The sequence below is a fragment of the Armigeres subalbatus genome, chromosome 3, assembly GCF_024139115.2.
Source record: "Armigeres subalbatus isolate Guangzhou_Male chromosome 3, GZ_Asu_2, whole genome shotgun sequence".
Classification (NCBI taxonomy): Eukaryota; Metazoa; Arthropoda; class Insecta; order Diptera; family Culicidae; genus Armigeres; species Armigeres subalbatus.
The window spans coordinates 309,394,389-309,418,209 of NC_085141.1; positions in this window are offsets into that span (position 1 = coordinate 309,394,389).

The following is a 23,821-nucleotide window of genomic DNA, read 5'->3' on the forward strand; positions in this document are numbered from 1 at the left end:
TTGTTAGTTCAGAGATAAGTGTAGCAACGATGGCGTTGTTAACAAGCACACATGCACGCGGCATTGATCGATAGTTTGCCATTTCTTTACTGAAAGCAGCAAAAACCGGGTTCACTAGGTTACCAAGGTAGAAAGTACCCTTGCGAAAATAGGGTGCCTGTACCAAAGCCACTTGGGATTTGCCAATTTGCATAAGTCTACAAAGATTAATCGTTGTTGTTTTATTATGCTGAGGATTGATTGAGGCTATCTTAACTGAGCCATTGCGAATTAAGATAATACACTCCACAACTTCAGCATTGTTATGAACAGCAACCAAATTGGGATCTTATCAAGAACGTCATAGACGAACCACAGAGTACATTGTGTATAGAGCTTGAGCTTGAGCTTGATTGACTGCTCGTAGTTGCTACTCCATTATGACCAGATCAGCTGTTCTTGCACAGACTAGCACACATCTTCAATGTACAAGTACTGGTGATCTCATTTGTTAGGTCATACTGGCGCCTGCCACGTCAGAATGTAAGTCAATGTAGGGAAGGGGAGGAAATGATGATGCAATCACTCGCCCACTGCAAGCCGAATATAACTCTGCACTTGCCACGAGTTCATGCGGAATTTGTTGGAATTTCTGGGTTAGGTTGGAGAGGGCAGAGGTCCGTCTTGGTTAACGAGCTGCCAATGTGATAGATAGGAGAAGGTAACTGATGGAATTTCTAATTGGATGAAGGAAACGAGCTCTATAGTTCATTTCCAATTCTAGCAGATTACTGATAGAATACTCAAGTTGAAGGTATAGGAATAGTAATGGAAACGGTATGGAAGTCCATTTCCAGTTCTAGCGATTGCTAGAACATGAGAAATAAAGAGAAAGATACAAAGTAGGAGAATGGAACGGACCTGGGATTAAACCCACGACCTCCTGCCTATGAGGCAGAAGCAGTAGCCATATGACTACCAAGCCCGCTTCCGAACCACAGAGTACATTGTGTATAACGCATAAAGCGAATCCATATAGGTGACAATTTGTTGAAAATCTAAATAAAAACATGCTCATAATCCCACCCTTATTGAACCTTGAATTGAATGAGATTGAATAAGAGCAGCCGATTATTTCGGAGAAGCAAAAAGTCAATTACGCCATAGCTCCGGTTAGCGCAGTAAGGGCTAGATACTGTGAAGGGTGCCCTGGTGCTTCACAGGCTCTGTTAGCGGTTAGGTTCTTTTTAGACCCCCCTAACCATTCATTCGTTTCGTAGGCACGGTAAGCATAAAGCCGCATCACACCAAGAATTTGGGGTCACCTGTATGGTGGACTTCTACCACCGGAACAGGCAATCCGTAGCGTTATTCTTAGCCAGATAACTGGCTGCCGACACCACACAGCTATCTTGGCTGTTCGGGGAGAGAAGTTGACATTGACTCTAAGTCAACTCTCAATGTGGCCGAACAGCCGAAGTAAAAAACATAGGGTTACTTCAATTATTGTGACAGTTCGAAGGGGTGCCTCTCAAGAAAAAGGTTGCTAGCCGCTGTTCTAAAGTGCTTTTGTGACCTTTATAATGTAACTTTTTCAATACATTGTATGATGCACGAAAAAGCCGCTAGGTGGATTAAACTGGCTTTTTTAATGAATGGCAACGTCCATTTGCTATAAACCTACCACATCAGAACGTTTCTCTTGAGCCTCCGATTTTCGAATCTAGGAGTACCAGTTTTGTGGGAAGTGTTTGCTATTACGACTACTATTTTTTTTCTGATGAGTTTTACAAAATGTTGTGAAAATTTGCATTACGAGCCCTCTACCATCCTGATTAATTAAAGTTTACTCTTGATTACTTACCATAAGCATGCTCAAAGCAGATAATGCATCATACAATCTTACAATTATTGTATAAAACCTTGGGATATACAGTTTCTGTAAGGCTCTTATTCAGAACTTATTAAAATTTGTTATGCGCTGCTGGTATATATATACGCTGCACAAATATGTTAAATTTAAGTCCAAATTATTTGAAAAATTCAAAACGCCACTTTAATTGTGTAATGGTTTCATACCATTGACATACATAAAATATTAAAAAGCTGAGCTTACTCCCCACGTTTCTCATTCACGACAACATCAACGACACGAACTCGCCCTTCCCATCACCGCCACCGCATCGAGTAACGAAATAGGGGGAAAACCTCTCGCATTCGGGAAAATTGAACAGCTTCCGTTCAAGCTGGAGACGACGGCGACGATGACGCCGGACCTGGGACGGAAATGAGCAAAATCAGGAAGCGAATCACAAAATTCTTCTTTTTTTTGTGCTTTTTTTACGCGAAGATAGACTACTACTCGAGAGAAAAAAAGATGTTACCTAAGGAAAATGTAGTGTAGCCGTGCTTGAATAAAAGGTTCCGTCCTCTGTGCTCAAGTTGTCGAGTGTGTGAAGAACTTCCTTACGACGGCGGCGGGAGGTTTGTTTGAATAGGATTGCCTTAGCAGCTTTGTTGTCGTCTGATGTTACACACGCCATAGGATAGTGCCGTCCCGTCACTGCGAAAGAAGGATGGTGGTGGTAAGGAGGGATGTAGTTTCACCAAACGGCAACGGACACCGACCAACGCGACACGGAGGCAAATTCCTTTGATTGTACTAGACTGGCAGACCAACGAGCGAGGACGACTTTGACACAAAGCTGACGAAGGCTGCCTAAGGTTCTGGTGTCAACTAATGTGACACATTTTCTCGAGAATTTCGAGAATGGGTGTTTGGCTTATGCTTCTCGGTGCATCAAACGAAAGCTTCAAAGGATTACATGAGGAGTAGTGTTTAATTGTCGTTACTGAACAGGATATCTTAGTTGGTAAATGTGTTAAGTTTGATTACCATTAATTTCCATGCTTTGGCTAACTTTGCTGTCGGCTACACAGAGCAAGGTTGTATGAAAAACGATATCAATGCAAAGGCGCTTTCTGTAGGTTGTAAAGCATCATTCGAAAACATTTTTATTGTTAAATTAGGAGCCGAGAAATACTTACTGGTGATTTCAGAGTTGAAACACATCTTTGCTGGGGTACTAAGCATTCTTAAAATACAAAATAAAGAAAAGCTAAGTCGAGTCAAGTACAAGACACTGAAGACGGCCTTACTGTTGAGGTCGAAATACGTATCTGTCAGGATACAATTAAGTGGTGGAATTCAATGGGATTGTTCAAACTCGTCTTATGACAGGGGAAAGAAAAGCTGTCAAAACAAGAAAAGAAGCTATGTCCAAGGTTAAGTCTTATTCAGCCAATCCTCCATGAATCGAGTTTGACAAAATATTCCTGATATCGTGGCCCCAGATCTGCGCTTACTGAATATCTCCGGGTCCGAGGAAAACAACCAAAGCCTATTAGGGAAGTGTTGTCGGGTCTTGATTTCGAGTACATGACCCTGGTCCCCCAATTTTTGAAAGTTGCTGATGTGAGACTGTAACATTAGTCTGCCCTTCCTCTTGTCTGTTAAAGGGCATAAAAAGAGTGAGCGTTATTTCCAATTTGGAGCGTATAAAGAGGGAACGTTATTTGGAATATTGAGCGCAAAAAGAGGGGCACAAAAAGAGGATACGTAAAAGGAGGGAGCGTAAAAAGAAATTTTACAGTATATTCAATTCCAATTTAAAACTAGATACAATAATTTAAAACTAACAAAATAGAATATGTTTCACACTCATCCATAGTTTCATGTTCTCATTCATTGTTGTTAAAAAACAGTGGACCATGAAATAACCTCACAATCTTCCTGCACCAACGGGGTCTGTCACTCAAGGCATGCAGCACATGTGCGTCACAAAACCCAACACATTTCAAGCCACCCTACCGTCCTTTGCTCCTGCCGAACCCATCTACCATTCATTGTACCGACTGCAGCAGTCGTCAGTAGGATGCACTGCCTTTAATAAGCCTAATGCAAAAGCATAAAAGCTTTCAATATTTCATGCTGCCAATCTGTCGACGCCAAGCCGAGATGGATGCTCCCGTTCTCACTTGCACTTGCACCCATCGTTGTTGGTCACGGTATGGTTTAACTTCGAACGTCACTCCGTCACTTCCGGGGCAGTAGTTGCCAAAGCCGAACAGGTAAGTGCTGCAGAGCTGCAGGACGTTCGTAGATTACCGCACCCCCTGGCGAGCAGCAAGTTCTGACACGATATTGGACACGGTTCGACAAAGACGCAACGTGAAGAGCAAACTGGCATCGGTAGTCGAGATTCGATTGATGGTAGTTCCAGTCAGTGGTGGGGGAGGAACGGGGATCTGAGTCAGCGCCAACCTAAAGCCGATTGACGTCGCCGTTGAGCGGAATAAATCAAGGCAACACATACACGATGGGAACGTTTGAAATGCATTTGCAGGCTGCCGGAAGTAACCGCACAGCCAAAGTGCTTTGCACGTTCGTAAGCTTTAGCTGCCCGGCTCGGAACGGTACAACTCTCCAGAGAAAATCACACATCGTGCAAGCCGGCAGCCACAGCTCAAGTCGCTAACCCTGAACGTCAATCAAGCAACGATCGAACGGAAAGTAAATCCCTTCAGCCAATCAGCGCCACTGCTCTTGGAGCTGCTACCTTTCTGCCCGAATGGATGGGAGCAGTGGGCTTCGAGTGGGTATCGACCTACGGATGTGCGTCGCGTTCCAATCAACCGGTGAGCGAAAATCCGGCCAATGCCATTAGAGGGGAGTTCTAACGTTGGGACAAACGGACGAACGCACGTTCCCAACCAAATTAGAGGGCTTATCGATTTGATTGAAAGCGATTTATTGGTGTGCTTTTCAGTTGCGGTAGACAGGCCGGAAGCGTCGATATATTCCCACTCAAGTTGAGTGGAGAGCGGATGGCTTTTGCCATAGGATGGGAATTTCAGTGTCGATTATTGGCATGTTATTGGAGATAATTGACCCTCTTCTTGCATTGTGAGTGTTGAAGCTGTTTGCAAACAGACAAATAAGCATTCGGGTGTACTATTTATCTGAGTAAAGTGGTCGGCGTGAAGTTAGACCCTGTCGGATCGAAATCCGTACAGCACCGAAATCCGTCAACCTCATGAGATACCAATAAATTAAAAGGGGTTAAAGTAGGTAATTAGTTTTTATAAACTAATTTTATTTGCTAATAATATCTATTACATGCATTAATCTCTTCGGCTAGATGTTCCGTGTTTTCTTAGCACTAAATATCATCCTTATTTGCTATGATATATTTTTAGATATTAATACATTTCAATTGCCTCTGGAAGTTTGATTTTTTCCACTGATGGAACATCATCCCTCGTCCACCAATTTGTGAAAGTTGCTGATGTAAGATTGTGATCTTAGTCTGCCCACCCACATGTCTGTCGTTCCCCATATCGAATGTCTTCCTCTTGTTGTTCATTTCAATGTCTGTCGTTAACCCCTTTCGTATGTCTTCCTCTCATTGTTGTCTCCCAAAAAAATGTTTGTCTCGTTACAGATGTGAAACATCGTCAAGAATGTCTACTATGTGAACATCAGCATCGTAATTACTTAAACACCCTAAATTCCTTCCTTTCCTACTATATTATTGTATTCCCTAACCTCGACCAAACCGCGAGTCTTTCGGTTCCCCAAAACTAACATTATGTATAAGATTTAAGAAATTGTTAAACTTGATTTCGGCTCCGTAACGCTTCACGGCAATTGAGCCTCCAAAATAAACGAAAGATTAAAAAAAAAAATACCATCTGGCAGCACGTTGTTGTCGACCTTCATATTTTTAATGCTGTCCAATGAGCAGCTCGAAGTAGCTCGAAGTTGTTCCCGTCCTGCTCGTTCTTTTTTGTCAAGAAATGGGCATGAGCAGGACAGGGAGAAACTTCGAGCTACTTCAAGCTCTCATTGGACAGCACTTTTGTTTACGTCGTCCCGAGAGAGAATAAGAGGTTGAGTGAAAATCGCTTATGCCGAGAATTGAATTCAAGTTTGCCGGAAAAGCAAGTGCAGTGACTGAAATACGTGCTACTCCTCGTTATTTTAAATCAAATAAAAGCTTTTTCAAACGATGTTTACCAAGAATAGACATTTTTAAGCAGAAGTGAACCCTATTGCAGTATTATACGGCCCACAAAAATCAGGAAAAGTTGCATCCTGCCATAAATAGCAATTAACTAATGCAGTCGTACACTGAAAAAAACTTTGTTGTAGAAATTACAATTTTGTGGTAAAATTAAGAACAGTACCGACGTTTTTCAACTGAAGGGACAAATCGCTTGATTTTACCATAAATGTAGTAAATCCAGAGCCGTAGCGTTGACTCCCAGCGCCCTTGGCGAAACCTTTATTAAGCGCCCCTCACTTCCTTGCAGATGTTCAAAACAGAGAGCGTGCTAAGAGGAGAGAGATAAAAACTAACTTTTTTTTGCGTGGGAGATCTAATGATTTTTTGCTTTATGAATTCCTCAAGCCTCTATAACCTGCATATGTTACAATAGATAAAAAGCAAGGATTATTAAAAAGTCTGAACATTTCAAGAAATCCCTTGAACGATTTTATGATAGATTCAATAAACCTATGCATATGAAAAAAAAATAGATCCAGCAATGCGTGGATTCCCGACAAAAAAATTAGATCTAGTTAGGCCAATAAATTATGCCAAGTATGCCGGTCGTTGGTTGGATCGCCATTAAACCTAGTCACATTAAGAAAAATTCTACTTTGGAGTGGATTGGATGACCTTCGAAATCTCCATTAGTTCTTTTGATGAAGGAAAATTCAATTCCAGAGCAGTAATGAGATTTTAATTTTCATTGAGAGAGGTCACGCGATATTTACATTTTCTTCCGCTAAATTTTCACGGATTTTTATTTCATGAAAGCGCATCAAACTATCATAAACAAGCTGTTTCTTCTTTAATAATTATTAAAATGTTACTTCTAACTCGGAAATCAGGAACGATATAATCATTTTATCGACTAGTCATCGTTATTTGCAACATTCCCATCATGACCTGAGATATCATGACTGCTTGTAATGTGACAGGTGACCGGGAGCCCGCTACATTTTCATTTGGTCTCTTGAAAAAGAAAATGCAACTGTTTTAATTTTCACATGACGATCACGAAAACTACCAGTACTGCTCCAGAGTGGCTTGGTAGGTAGTTGGAAAGAACTACTAATCTCTCAACTTTAGAGTGAATTGGTAGATGACGAGAATAGCGATGGAACCAAGTCGTATCAACAACAAAACAACTCCAAAGTGGGTTAATTGATGGCTAGAATAACCAACGGGGCCTATTCGGATCAAGCTATATGAATTTCTGGGGTGCGTCTGACTGTAGTTTGGTCGCACTGGTTGATTTGGTTGACCCAACAAATTTCAACTTTGAAAAAGGTTAAAGGTCAATTGCCATCTTTACTGAAGTCCCTCGATGCAGATGCTCGTATTCAGCATGCCGTCATTTCAAATACTCATCCTCGTTCAAAGCTTTATCAGTTTATATAGATCCGAGACAAAAAAAAAATCAAATTTAACGAATAGAGCTAATCAAATATTCAACGCTTCGGTTTGTTTTTTCACCAATGAAATCATACAAGTTTCTGATTAATTTAATGGAATCGGAACTGTCACTGGATCGAATGCGATCGCATGGTTTGTCTAGATAAAATGAGAGAATTTATCTCAAATTCGCACAAACTTCTTATAAGTACTTCTGTATATCTATTATTTGATAACGGTTTGGAATTTTAGTCGCAAACAAAAACTATATAGGCTATATCAGGGTTGTTAACGTTAATTACCGATTAACGCAGTTTCGTTAATTCGTTAACGTTAATTTCAACGATCAACGATATTTCCGTTAACCTTTATAAAACGTTTATCAACGGTAACGGTAACGCTCTCCGTTAATTAAACGTTAACGGCTTCGTTATTTAACACGTTAATGGATTGTTAGAATCAATTTTTTTTAAGGATTTTTGTTCTTTTTTCTTTGTTTTTTTATCAACATATGTAAAATTTATTGAGACATAAGGCGATTTGACATACAAAAAAAATTATAAAAAATAAGATCATGTAAAATTTGTTTTCAATAATAGAACTTCATTACTCATCTACTTTCATTAGTCAGATGACGGTAATATGTCACAAGATAACAATGTATTTTATTGGCAATAAAAGTGAGGTTAGGTTTCGAAAAATTTCAAAACAGGAATCAAAATTTACGCTCTCCTATAACTTTAATTGTGAGAGTCAAAGCAGGGTTTTCATTACCAAACATAATCTACCATTTCAAACACAAGAAACAGTGCATATAACGCATTAATCATCAATTTATCGAATGATGATCCTTCATTTTTAAACTCACTCTTATCTGCCAATAAGGGACTAGCAGACTCGTCGAACTTTGTTTCATCTAAAATTGATTTATTCTCTGATTGATCTCCAAAAACCTCTACATACAAATTTTCACGCTGATCGTTTCAGTAGTTTCCGAGTCTATAAAGGTTAGGTTAGACAGACAGAAATTCATTTTCATGAATACAGTTTTTATTAAATTATCAATATTATTGACTCATAAATCCGAATTTTGTATTTAATGAAAGATGTCACCATGAAACTGTATTCATGACATAACGATATGACCAATGAAAGATCTTTTTCGCTTAGTATTTTCAATGAATGCAATAAACAAATAGATACACTTTTCTCATATTCATGTATTGCGCAGAACTGTATTTTCATTTCTCGAAGTTGTCAAGTTTGGTATCCATGAATGCATCTAACACCAGCAATCCACACATATGTTTTAACTTCTCGCATATTGAATGACCTCCTGAAGATGTACAAGTTGTCATTTCATTAGTTCCAATCGCATATTATTTTTCCATGATAAATCTTGATCTGGCTTGAATGGAAATAATAATAAGACTGTCATTGGCTTTTCGGTGGTGAACTACGATTGATAATAAAAAAATGTATGACCCATAGATACCGCATTGGCTTAGAAACGAACTGATTGTTTATTGGGCAGGAGCTAAGGAGAAAAAACAAACGAGCAGATTACCGATGTCCGTTGACGTTGAATCAACGCATGCCGTTAACGTTAACGTTACAATCCAAGTAGTTCAACGCAACGGCGTTGACGTTGAACCAAGAGAAAATTAACGTCAATGGCGTTAATCGTTGATTAACGTTAACAACCCTGGGCTACATGGATTTCATTTACGATTCTTTCACAGTCTACTCTGTTATTCGCCTTTAGCTATTTGAAGTTCTTATCTATAGGGCTCCCTCCCCAAAAGCTTGATCCATGCTCCTCTCCATTTGTATTTTCTGTTGCTTCCTGTTTTTCATTTCCTTTTCCATCAGGTAAATAATGAAAAAAAAATCCTAAGTTAGGGGAACATGCCCCAGAACCGACGTTCAGGAACCTGTATCAGTTATTGACGTAACATGGCCTTCCGGAGATATGTCGAACGCTTGATTATGATTGTAGTTCCCGAGAGAATCGTCTGATAAATCTTGATTTTGAATCACTTTGAACCAGTGAATTTGAGATTAATTTGTCACCATTCCCCATAGCAGTATTCTGGATTTCGGCGCCCCCCTAAAGCCTAGCGCCCTTGGCGGGGGCCAATCCTGCCAACCACACGCTACGGCGCTGAGTAAATCTGATTGATATTATTTTCAATTTTACCACAAAAATTGTTATTTAGCATAGACTCCAACAAAATAGTTGATTTTACCACACAATTTTACTATATTTTCAGTAAGAATAACCATGTGAGCGGTTGAATATACTATTTTTATCGTAAGATAGACCATATTTTAGTCATTTTAAGACGAATGGCACTTCGGTTGAAAAACGTCGGTACTGTTCTCAATATTACCCCTAAAATGGTAGTTTCTACTATAAAATTTTTCTCAGTGTACGCATGTTAGGCCGGGAATGGGGTACGAAACCCTATCTGCAACGTTTTCCATTTTTACAAAGCAACATTTTGACAGCTGCCGCAGTCAACTCGGGCTTTTTGCGGGCGGTTTAAAGGGAGCACTTGCCCAGATCTTATATATACTTTTATAGTGGTCATCAGAAGGTTGCTTTGTATCATTGGGTTTTGTTGTAAGATCTTTTGATCTTGAAAACCATTCCTAGAGCGGAATAAAACTTGAAATGTTCCTTGGATTTTTTTCTCGTTTTTTGTTGTTCAAAATCAATTATTTACAATTCTTTTTTTTTTTCTTCTAGATACCCTTCTCTCTGCCACATATATTTACTTTCATTTGACAATGTAATCATAGAGGTGCATTATACCTGAAAAGAGAAGAATGAAAAATAGTTATGTTAGCTCAATATCTTCGAGAGAAAGAAAAATATAACTGGCTCCACACATATAACGCCTATCTTCCATGGAAGTAATAGCAATTTGGTCCAGTTATGCTTTTATATAGAGATAAGGAATGCACATTTGAGAATTTAACATGGAAACAGCTTTCCCATTTCCTAAATTATCCATTGTATGTCCATTCCGGAGCAGAAAATACAAAGCAGTACACTAAATCATTGTGCATAAATCTTCCAGCACGTCATGCATGACTGCAAAAAAAAAGAAATAGGCTGCCTCGACAAGGACACATGACTGAGCACGTATCCTTGAAATGAAAAAGTCTTCACATGGCACATCCCCTCTTCCACGAGCTCGCATCACTTCGCGACATCATCTTCTTCGTGCATCATAACTTTTCTTCATTCGGTCGTGCTTGGTGGTTCCAAATAACTCGTACAGACCTGGTAGAATCCCAGTTTCGCCAAATGCACTCACTATCTTTACACCGGCCCGGCCCCCGTTCCGCTTCCGAACAAGCGCAGTAAATCCATAATACAATGGAATCATGAAGCCGGTAAGAGGAACTGCCTGTTGGCCGTCGCCATCGTGGCATCGTTGAATCCGAAAGTGAGACTCTCCGCTTCTGATACAGTGGAAGCTCTTTTTGCGCGAGGTACTGCTGGATTTTCTGGTTAGCAGTTTTGACACCCCACTCGCGTTGTACAAAAAAGTCAACAGAAAATAATGTGGGTGGGTACTAATAATTCGAAAATGCTATAAAAAAATGGCATTCCAATTCGCATTAAAATGGTGTCCACTGTTCCGGGAAGCGAACGAACGGAACGAAGAAGAATCGTTCGGATCGTTTTACACATTGCACACCGGTATTTGCATTATGGTGAATGGTTTTTCTATGAGGTTTTTGCTCAAGTGGAAGCAACCCTTGCCGTGTGGCTGTTGTCTGTCGCATCTCCGTTCCTACTCCTCTGCACACTGAGACGAGCGATGCAGAATGCAAAACTACTGAGCTGTTCACCTCCTCGGAAGCAGGAAAAAAAAGGGACACAGAAGCCGTGTATTGATTTTTGCATTCTCGGAATACTGTGCCATCAAGCTCCATTTGTGTCAATCTCTCATCCTGTGGAGTGTGCTGATCCGAGTTGGGTGGTGGCCACCCGAGGGGAGAGAAGCTTCAGCGAGCACATCTTCGGTGCGGTGTTATGTTGATGTGGATGGCGGTGCGATGACGATGTCGGTTCACAAAACGGTGATAGCGATCCCGACAAAACCATCGTCTGAAAGGACTCATTAGGGGAGAAAATTTCAAATAGAGGATGTAGAAACTATGGCTAGATGAGATCTACGTTTATCATAATTCTATTCATAACATGCATAATGGGGGAGATGATTTCCCACACAGTTGAAGAAGGGGTGCTCCAGATTTGAGTTATTGCAATTCTTGGTCGCTATTGAGGCAAAGCAGTGGATGCTGTGATGAGCACAGCATGCTAACAATGTTTTTGTTACTGTTTCCAGAACGAAATAGAAATAGAATTCAATAGGAAAGTTTCACAATCAACGCAAATTATGTTGAAAAAAATATGCCATATTTACATGTTATTCAGATGATTCGATGTGAATAAGGTCGATACAAATATTAAAAATAAATTATGTCTCACCCCTCGGATTTTTTTTGCCCTAAAAAAATGTTTCCGGAGAATTTTGAGGATTTTTAATTCTTTAACAAATTCGAGGAGTTTTATGATTTTTGGCTTTCTCGTCAACAAAGTTGTACCAGAGGCTATAGGATTACTCCAAAAAGGAGTTTTGAAAGAAGACCCAGAGACCCATAGTGTTTAATACCGATCGACTCAGCTCAACGAACTGAGGTGATGTCTGTATGTGTGTATGTGTACAAAATTTGTAGACACACTTTTTGGAATTAAGCATTACCCGATTTACTCGCAGCAAATTGTATTCGACGGGGAATGCGGTCCAATTGTTTGCTATTCAAAATGGACCCGATCGGACACTTGATTTCTGAATTATTGAAAAATCTTTATGTTTTCTAAGGAAAAAGTATCTCATAAATATAGCCCTGTTTGTCTGTCCGATGACTAGCCAACCAGACGCAGCACGCGGGGAAATTCTAAAAAAAATTAAATATTTGACACTTCAATTCTTTTTTACTATCAGATGCAGAAAACAAAACCAGTGACAACCTTAGACAACCAGAAACAGCATTTGATGTAAAAAATCACAGACAACAAACTTTTGATAGAAGGCCCATAGGAGACCCATAGTGTTATATACCTTAATTCGACTCAGCTTGACGAATTAAGGTGATGTCTGTTTGTGTGTATATATGTGTGTATGTGTGTTCATCTGTGTATGTGTGACACACTTTTTGGAACTTAGCACTGGCCGAATCACTCGAAAAAAGCTCCATTCGACTGAGAATCCTGTCCCATTGTTTGCTATTGGCCACATTGAACTATGGGATCAGAAGTTATGGCCAAAATACTATTTTCTATGCGCAAAACACCATGAAAAACACACACTCATATTTTTTAGTACTTTGTTTTGCACGAGAAAGGCACCAACACCGCTAGGTGGATTGTTCAGGGTTTTGTTACTTCTTCTTACGTTCATCCCCATTTCATCCCCTTTCCCTTCTTCCTTCTGCTTGCTTTTCTCTTTAATGATTGCTTTGACCTTCTATCCTTCTATTTTATTTTATAAATTTCCTGTTTCCCTTATACCTTCTTACTTCCTTGAAACTTCCTTTTTCCCGCCCTTTCTTTTTATCTTTATTTATCCACCTTCCTTCTTCCCTTTTCAATTTTCCATCTTCCATAATTATTTTCCATTTTTTCCTTTTTCTTCATCTTTAAAACCTTATCTTACCTTTTCTTGCTTTCTTCGTTCTGTTGTTTTCATGCTTCCTTCTTCCTACATCTCTTTAATATTTTTATCTTTTTTTGTTAGGGACGTAGATCTCGATAGAATTGAAACTTCCGGATAGCAGCTGTTTTAGCAGCAGCTTCAAGACTATAATATATTGATGTTTTAGTTCACAATTTATCTTAATAATAATGATTTATCTTACATTATAGTTTCACCACTTATTCTTCGAGACATGTCACTCCTAACCATAGCTTATTGAACAATGCTGTTTTCCCTAGTTGTTTGACATATCCACGTAATGAGGAATCGGGGCTCACTAGGCACTTAAGAAAATACTAACTATTTTTAACAATGTTATTAATTGTCTTTTATTTTTTCATCATTTTTTTATGCTCTTCTGGCTAATTTTTTTTCAAGATCTATCTTTTTTCTTCCGTCGTCCATTTTTTCATTCTCTCTTCTCCCAACCTTCTTTTTTTCTTATTCAAAGCCTAATTCTTCCTTTTTCTGTTTCTTCCTTGGCGACTTCTTATTGCCTTCCTCTTTTCATCTCTTCCTTCAATTTCCTTCCATTTTCCTTTTACCCTATTTCTTCTTCCTCTATCCTTCTCCTTTCATCATTTATTCTACTTTCTTTTTCCTTATTCTATCATCCTTCTACCCTGTTCCTTCAATCACATTCTTCTCGTTTTTTTTCTCCTTCTCCATCGTGATTCTTCTTTCCCTCTTTTCCCCCTTCTCACTTCTACCTACCAAGGATGTTATCAATCATTTACTATCCTGGGTTCGATCATTTAGGAATTTGTAAATAACTCGTTCCAGAAGCTGAATTGCAAAAAAAATGTTGTATAATGGACTTCTAGTGCGTTAGCTTTTCTACAACTCTGCCTAATGGCGTTGTTTGAATTCCATCAATAACAGAGTTAAAGGGCTAGTTGCAGTTACTCCTACTAAATGATAAGAAAATTTCAAATATTTAGTTTTAGTGAACCATTAGGCAGTGTTGTAGAAAAACCGGCGCACTAGAAGTCCGCCAGACTTCACTTTCGAAATTCAGTTTCTGGAATAAGTTTTTGACAAACTACTAAATGATCGAACTTAAATTACTAAATGAACATCGATCTTCCTTATTCCTTTTTCATTATTTATTTTTGCTACTTCCTATTTCCTTCTTGCTTTTTGTTTCTTCCTTATTCCTACTTGCTTCTTCGTCCCTTCTTTCTATCTCCATTTTCCTTGTTCTTCCTTTTTCGTTCTTCATTATTTCACCATCTTTAATCCTTTTTATTCCTTCTTCATTCCTACTTCTCGCTTCGTCTTTCTTTCTAATTCGCATTCTTCTTTTACTTCCATTGCACTCCCTCTTTCTTCCACATTGCTCCTTCCTTTTTATATGTTCTTCCTTTGGTTTTCCACCCCCACCTGCAAATTTTATTTCTACGCTCTTCCTCTAACGCCTTTTTTCTTCCTTCTTCTATTTTCCTTCTTCTTTTTTCCTTCTTCTTTATTATTTTTTTCCTCCTCCTTCTTTCATTCATCCATTTCTTTCTTCCTACTGTATTTCTTCTTTCTTTATTCTCATTTCTTCCTTCATCCTTCTCCTGTCTTTCTTCATCCTTGCTCCTTCTTCGTTTCCCTACTTCCTTTTTTCTTCATATTCCTTCTATCTCCTTTTTTCGTTTTATTTTCTTTCTTCTTTCTTTTCCTTTTATTCCTTTTTATTTCTTCCTTCCTCTATCTTCTTCTTACTTACTTCTTCCTTTGTTTCATTTTCATGTTCTTTCTTCCTTCTTCGATTTCCATTCTTTCTTTTTCCATTTCCCTTCTACCTTTTTCCATTTCCCTTCTTCCTTCTTCTTTCTTATTTCTTCTTTCTTCTTTCTTACTTCTTCCTTCTTCTTTCTTATTTCTTCCTTCTTCCATTTTCCTTCTTCTCCTATTTTCCTTGTTCCCTTTTCCGTCTTCTCTCTGCCTTCTTTCTTCTCCCCTCCACTTTCTTCCTTCTTTAATTTTCCTTTCTGATTCTTTCTTCATCATTCTTCATTTTCATTTTAACTTCGTCCTTCTTCCTCCATCCTTTTTCCATCTTCCTTCTTCCTTCTGCCTTCTTTCTGCTTCCTTCTTCGTTCTAGCTTCTTCTTTCTTTCTGCTTCCTTTTTCCTTCTCCCTTCATTCTTTTTCTTTCTTCCATCTTCTACTTTCATTTTCCCTCTTCTTTCTTCCTTCTTCTTTCTTCTTCCTTCCTTTTTTCTTTTTATTTCTCCCTTCTTCCATCTTCCTACTTGCTTCTTCTTTCTCCCTCCTCGTTTCTTTTTCCTTCCTTTTTCTTTTTTTCTCTTTTCCCCTTCCTTTCTTTCTTATTTATTATACCTTCTCTTATTTTCTTCCTTTTTCCTGCATTCTTATTTCTTATTGATTATAGTTCGACTGAGGCATTGGTTCTTGTCATCTGGCTTTTTCAGTCTGAAAAATATTCAAACGGGTTCACATTTGCATTGTTCGACATTCCGGCCCGTTTATTAAGTAGGTAAAAGCTGCTACCGTTATTCTGCCCTTGAAAAGACCCAATAAACGGGCCGAAACGTTGGGAAATGCAAATGTGAACCCGTTTGAATATTTTTTTCAGATTGAAAAAGCCAAAAGACAGGAAAATATTTCCTATTTTCTTACTTTTTCCTGTTTTTTCTTCCTTCTTCATTCTTCCTTACTATGGAATCCTTAGTCTGTTTTCTTTATTCCTTATTATGTTTTGCTTCTCCTTTCATCCTTCTTTCTTCTTACTTTTGCCTACGGCCTTCATATTTCGTTTTTCTTACTGTTTCTTTTTTATCCTTTCTTCCTTCTATCCTTTTCCTTCATTCTTTCTCCTACTTTCTTTTCCCTAATTCCTACTTCCTTCTTTATTGTTTCTTTCTTCCTTATAGAGGAAAGTTTCTTTCTTTTACTATCTTCTTCTTTCTTGTTAATTTCTCCGTCTTTATTCTTTCCTTCCTTCTTCATATTTTCTTTTTTTTCCTTTTTCCTTCTTCTTCGTTCTTAATTCATTTTTTTCTCTTCCTGTTCCTTCTTCCTTCCTCATTTTTCGTTATACCTTCTTTCCCCTACCTTCTTCTTTTAATCTTCTTCTTTCTCACTCATTCTTACGAGTTTTATCTCTCGTGTTTCTTTTTTCTTTTTTCATCTTCCTCTTCATTTTTCATTTTTTCCTTCCTCCTTCTTCCGTTTCACTTTTTCCTTTTTCATTTCCGTCTCCTTTTCCCTTTTGCCTTCCTCCACAATGCTTTTTCTTTTTTTCCTCTCCCTTTTTCCATTTTCCTCTCCTCCTTTTTCTTTTTCCCTTTTCCTTGTACCTTGTTCTTTTTCTACTTCTTTTGTTTTCCTTCTATTTTTATTTTTTTCCCTATACCTTTTTTCTTAATCTTTTTTCCTTTTTCCATCTTTCATTTTCCTTCTTCCTTTCTCTTTTTTTCCTTTTTCATTTTTTTCCTTCTTTAATCTTCTTTCTCTTTCCTATTTTCTTCCTTTTTGCTTTTTGCTTGCGCTTTATTCCGTTTTTTTTTTCATTTTTCCTTTTTCCTTTTAGTATCCTTTCTCTTTTTCCTTTTCCCTTTTCCTTCTTTCTTTTTCTTTTTTTCTTTTTCCTGTTTTTTCTTTGTTCTCTCTTTATTCCCTTTCCTATTCACTTCCTTTTTGATGTTTGGTTGTGCTTTTTTCCTATTCATTTTTCATTTTTCCTCCTTTCTCTTCTTTCTTCTATCTTTTTTCTCTTTCACTATTTTCTTCCTTTTTGCCTTTACTTGTTCCTTTTTCTTTCCTTTTTTTTTTCTTTATTCCTTTTCATTTCTTCTTGCTTTTTCTTTTTTCCTCTTTCTGTATCCTTTTTTTCTTCCTTTTTCCTGTTCTATTCTTTCTTCTTCTTTCTTCCGCGCAGCTTAGTGTTCATTAAGCACATCCACAGTTATTAACTGCGAGGTTTCTATGCTAGGTTACCATTTTTGTATTCATACATCATAAGGCTAACACGATGATACTTTTAAGCTATATTTATACTATTATCATCTACCTCATTCCCTCTTTCATCCTCATTTTACCTTCTTCTATTTTCTTCCTTTTTTGTATTATTATTTCCTATTCTCTTACTTTTTCTTGTTTTCTTCCTCTTTCTTCAGTCTTGCTTCTTTCTCTATGCTTCTTCTTTCTTCTTCTTTCGTACATCTCTGTTTGTCTTGCTTTTTCCTCCTTCGTTTTTCTCTATTTTATCCTCTCTTTTATCGTTTTTCCTTCTTCTTACCTCCTTTTTAATCTCTATCCTTCTTCCTTTTCCACTGTTTCCTTCTTCTTTTCAGAAGGACACTTCTTTCTTTTACTTTCTTCTTCTTTCTTATTCTTTTCTCCATTTTTGATCTTCTTTTTCTCTTCCTATTTCCTTCTTCTTTCTTCCATTTTCCTTTTTCTTTCCTTCTTCTTTTTTGTTCCTTATTCGTTTTTCCCTTTTCATGTTCCTCTTTCTTCTTCATTTTCCGTTATACCTGCTTTCTGCGTCTTTCTCTTCCACTACCTTCTTTTTTCTACCTTTTTTTCTTTCTCATTCATTTCCTTGTCTTTAATCTTTCATGTTTCTTTTTTCGCCCACCTTCTTCCAACTCTCTTCTTTTTTCTTACTTTTTCCTTATTCCTTCTTCCATTTAATCCTCCTTTTTTTCTCCCTGCTACCTTATTCTTTTTTTCTTTTTTTGTCCTTCTTCTTGTTTTCCTCTTGTTTTTTCCTTTTTTCTTTTTATTTTCTTGTATAATCTTCTTACTTCTGTTCTCCTAATTCCTTTATCGTCCTTCCATTTTTTTATTTTTTTTCTGTTTTTTTCCTTCCTTCTTCTGTCTTGTTTTTTTCTATCTTCTTTCTTCTCTATGCTTCTTCTTTTCTTAATTTTTATTCCTTTTTTTGTCTTTTTATCTTCTTTTCCTTCCTCCTTCCTTTGTCCTTCTTCCTTCCAATTTTCCAAGTTTGTGTTCCTCCTTCTTTCCCTCCATGCTTTTATTTTCTTCCTTTGTATTTCTTTTTTCTTTCTTTCTTTTTCACTTTCTTGTTACTTCTTCGTTTTAATGTTTTCTCTTTTTCTTTGTTCTCATTTACATCTTTCTATTCTTCCTATATCTTTATTATCCTTTCTTCTTACTTCTTACATCTTCTTCCTCCTCTCCTTCGTATTTTAATATTTTTCTTTTCCAGCGTTTTGTCAAGATGTTTTAACTCAAGCTTGATGTTCTTTGTCAAGCCTACTCTCCTTTTTCCCTCTATTTTTTCTTATAAGTACTTCGTGCTTTTCCCAAATCCATTTTGTGTTAAAATTCTTTTTCTATCGATATGCTCTATCCTTTCTTCTTCCTCTTGCTTCTATTTTTTTCTATTTCACATTTTTTTCGTCTTCTTGCTTTTTTTTTATTCCAGCATGCTTCATTCTTGCTTTGTTCTCCCTTGTGGGGAAGGGTTATTTGGCCGAAACCCATTCGGCCGAATGCCACTGTGTGGCCGAATATACCATTCGGCCGAACAGACCGTTAAGCCGAAAGTGTCGTTTGGCCGAAAGGGTCGTTAGGCCGAAAGGATCATTTGGCCGAAAGGGTCATTTGGCCGAAAGGGTCATTTGACCGAAATTTTTACAGTGAGAAGAGAAAAATGAAGAGTGAGAAGTAAGACGTTTCTCTTCTCATTCCTGATTTCTCACTTTTCAAATGACCCTTTCGGTCTAATGACCCTTTCAGCCAAATGACTTTTTCAGCCAGATGACCCTTTCGGCCAAACGACCCTTTCGGCCAAATGACTTTCGGCTTAGTGGCATTCGGCCAAATGGCTTTCGGCCGAATGGGTTTCTGCCAAATGACCCTTCCCTCACTTACCCAGTTATTAACTGCAAAGTTTCTAAGCCAAGATACCATTTTTGCATTTGCGTATCTTGAGACTGACACGATGATACTTTTATTCTCAATGAAGTCAGGAACATTTTCATAAAAAAAGACCAGAGGTCGTACAGACTGAATACTTAACACCTAGACAACGGACAGGACACATAACACCCAGTTGATCGATGGAGAATTTTTCGATCACGAAAAGTTTCCTCCTTACCGGGGCGGGAATGGAGCCCACGCTCCCACGATTGACGTCGCTACCCGCACGGCCACGAAGCCCACGAAGCCCTGGATCGAACCACGGGTGGCATTGTGCATCTCGATTCGAACGAAATTCTATCGAGTCGAATATGTTTGGCATTACGGCTTTCGATTCGATCTCGAAAACGACTCATCGTTCGAGTATGCTCGAGGAGGTACAAGAATAACGAGATGGTATGGCATTATGGAAACTCGATAGCACACTGAAAAGCGACTCAAGTCGAATGAAAATCACTCGTCACCTTTTTAGCTTTCGAATGTTGTTCGAGAGCCATTTCTTGCTGAAAGTTTTTAATTATATTTGTTATTATTTCTCTACGGGAAGAGAATAAATGTTGTATCTTGAAGGAAAGAATGTCATTAGTATACCTACATTTAGAGTTTCCAGACAATATGCAATTTCTGATTATCCCGAAATCCGCGTAAAAACGACATCAACTAATCGTTTTTTTTGCAGTTTTCACGTATTTCTTGACGATTTCGATAAACCGCGTGAAATTCTATGGAGAAAATTTGCGTAAAAACGTGTATATTCCAAAACCTATGTAAAAATAATTAAGTTAAATAAAAAACGCGCAAGAGATTAACTAAATGCATTTAACTAAAACACATGGAAACATCAAAGCAATTTATTATCGAATCCTTCTTTAGCTTTAAATTATTTAGCTTACAATTGGATCTATGGCATAAACTCGAATAAACATGAAAATTATAATTTGTGTCGTAACAATATCTTAATTTACAACACATATTGTATATGCATAATGTTTAAATCAATAGCAACTGCTCAATGAATAATATTGCTTTTTATAGACATTGAGCACAATTTGCCTGTTTATAAATTAACTGCCAATTCATGCCCTTTCCAACAGGCAACATTCTACACGCAGATGAAGTTATCTCTTCTTCTCTCTGTTTACTCACAATCGCCATGCGCTGAAGGTTGTCTCTCCAGCGGGCGACATACTAAACACGGAGCCAGCTATCTCTTATTCTCTCTGTTTACATTTCGTTTGACAGAACATACTCGATTGAGCTAGTACAGCACCATTCGAAATCTTGTACTGCGACTGAATGAAATCGAACGAAATACATAATGCCGCAATTTTTTCGAAACGAATACAAAAACGAACGAATCGAGTGATTCGATTCGAGATGCGCAATGCCACCCCAGGAATCGAACACAGCTACCTTTAGCCTTAACTTGCTTAGTTGCTGAACAGTTTACCGTTAGAATAAAAAGGCATCGCAGACGTTAATCAATAGAAAATGTTGAAATATTGGAAAACATATCGGTCATGTTATGATGAACTAATTATGTCAGCTACTGGATTTTTCTTATGCAACAATTCTTTTGTACGATAGGAACAAACTAGTCTGTTTCATCGAGTTGTGACGTTATCAAAGTCATGATAACAGACTAAAATAGTACAGAAAAAAGAACACTAGAATTGTTTTTTTATGCGATTTGATTTTGGTTATTTCTGGCTTTCTTATTTATTAAATAATTGAGTGGACCCCACAAATAATCCAAGGAAAATCGAAGAAAATTCAGGACGAGTTTGAAAAGCTTCGAAAATTAAGGTAAACCGAGAAGTCAGGGAAAACTTATCACATAAAAAACGACCCCAGTGTAATAACAAAAAATACCATTTGTAAAATTCCTTACAGCATAAAATAGTGTATCTCCTCATTCTTCCGGTCCCAAGTGAAGGAAGCTTTCAAAGCAACAGTCAATCCTATCCGCAGCCTTGCCAAGTGTCACATCTTTCGCATATCCATCACGGCTGTCATCATTCCCATGTGTCACACAAATCAACAAACTTTTATCTCCGTCTGTCATGGGCTTAGGCTGGCGGTGCTACGAGATCTCGAGTTCACTTTGGCATGCGATCCGTTTTCCCGGTGACCTACTCGGATACATGATAAAATAAACATAATCCGTCTTCTTCCTCATTGGTGCCGACGTTTGTATACTCTTGGGCGAGGCTGTTGGACCACATACGGCCAAATACACACAAACGTGTATTACCAACAGGTGGTTCACTCCGTTCCAGAAATCCAATAACATGCCGAAGTAAGACACACTCCAGCACGGAATTGCTACACGCTGGCTGGAAGGGAAACGGAATTCGTCGAAATGTGATTGGATTCTCACGGAAAGGGGCTTCCCATGTTTCTCGGCAGTTTGTGGGGAATTTGATATGAAGCGCAAACTAACTGGAGCCGTTCTGACCGTCTTCATGGGAAAAGCTCCGCTGCTTGCAGTAGTCGGCTGAGGCTGTAGGATGGAGGATTCTCGAAAGGAACAATCTCTTCACTTTCCAATGCATATTGGATGAGGCCTTAAGGGGAAGCTCAGTGGCGCGACCGATAAAATGCACCTTGGCGCGCTTCCCGATTTTTTAGAATTTTTAGGAAAGGAATTTCAAAAATCTAAACAAATCACCTTCTTTGTTAGATTCTAAGGCTAATTTACGTTACAAAATATTTTCGATATATGAAAATTTGGGAAAACTGGACTCTCGACAAAATGGAAATTTTGACCGAAAAAAGTATCCCCGGACCGACTAGTTTTATGTTTGCACAACATTCTCGGCCAGATATACCAAATTTCCCGATGAAATTTTATATCCGTTGCATTCTGCTACTCACAACGATTCGATTGGTATATAAATTTTACCATATTCCATGGAAAATGTCGAAATTAGAAGCATTTTCCTGAAAGATTGTTGAAAATTTTCATCTCTCACCGCTGATAAACGATGATCGCGCGATGGCGAACACAAAGCCACGCATAGAACAAAAAGATCTAAAATATTACAAAAGATTTGCCTTGCCTCTATATCAGCGAGAGCTGACAGAGCATTAGATCGCCTACCCGGAAGCATAGTGCGTCTCGAATCAAAAAGAGTTGTGTAAAATATTGCACCAAGCGGTGATGTGGAGGTGATATGCGCAATGAGGCCTCAGGGCGTATCCTGTTAGCGATAATGTATTTTTTATTTTGGAGTAGTACAATGTCTTTGACCAAATCTGCAGAGGACAAAGACAACACTGGATTGTATTTTATATGCACCAAGTATAATGAAGTATTTTTTTGTGTGAGCGGTTATTTGTAAATTCCAGAAGCAAAACTGAAATCATGTTAACATATTATCATTTTTATACAGAAAAATTGACAACTTATAAATGTTTATCTCATTATCATGAACCGATTATTTTAGAAGCGCGACAGGCAATCATTACTACATACATACTATTGTTTTGCCGTTCCGGAAATTTGCATGTTGCGAGATGAGTTTATCATAGCATTTGCAAGAAAGGGCAATGTTGTTGTCATTGGTAATGTTTCAGTTTCACATTTGCTGATGCTCTGTAAATGAATCATGAATCTGACTGAGTCACTCATGTGTCTTGAGATACAGAAGCCCAACGTAAAAGATTTCCATCCTTTTCGGCCGCTCGCTCTACCCTTGACCTGGGCCTAAGTCAGATTCCTGTCGACTTCCTTCATTTCTTTATCGAGGCTTCGTCGCTACGAGCCTCTGGATCTGCCTCTGCTGCAATGTCTTGCTGAATTCCAGTTCACCACCTGATTTCAGATTTCGTCGCCGCTTTTTCGTAATGTGTGGCCAACCCACCTCCATTTCCCAACGAACAATTTTAACTGAACAAAGCTAGTTTTTTAGCTGAGGAAGACTATTTTTGGTCATATAAGCGCTTTACCCACCTCCAATGTTTGTTGGGTTACGCTCTAGAATTCCTGTTGATATTGGTTTTTGAAAGCATTGTCGATGAAGGTCCGAATTCTAAAACGTAGACATCGGTTGAGGAATACTTGTAATTTATGTGTGGTGAAATTTAGTGCATTGGCTAATACCTTCTTGATCTGTACTCCTTTGTCAAATGGTTCCGCCACCCGACACCTCCTGTCTGCAAGATATTGAAAGTTTTCGATCTCCTCTACTGCTTGCCCGGTTTCTGTAAAGTTGGAGGGGTTGTTGATTTTGATTTTGTTGACTTGTGAGACCTGCTGTAAACAAGCATTCGGACAGGTCGTTCTGCTTCTCTGCATACCAGAGCAGCGTTGCGCTAGTAGAGTAACATCATCCGGTGCTTCATAGTAAGAGGATGTCAGAGCAGCCCACGGTTTGGTACACGGTCAATTACCCCCCACTATAATCTCGTCGACAACGATGAGGATTATTGGCGGAGATGGTATACACATCATTGCCTCACTCCAGCGACTACCCGATTTGGGCTTGACAGGGCTCCGTCATTAGGGAATAATTCTCAGCCGAGACCGAGATAGGTTTTACTTACACGAGAGACCAAGCCTTGAAAAAAGTCGGAACGTTTTTCCCAAATCGCTGTATCTTAGCCGTTAGTAAACCGATTTGAATAATTTCGGGAGTCATAAATTTTCCCGCC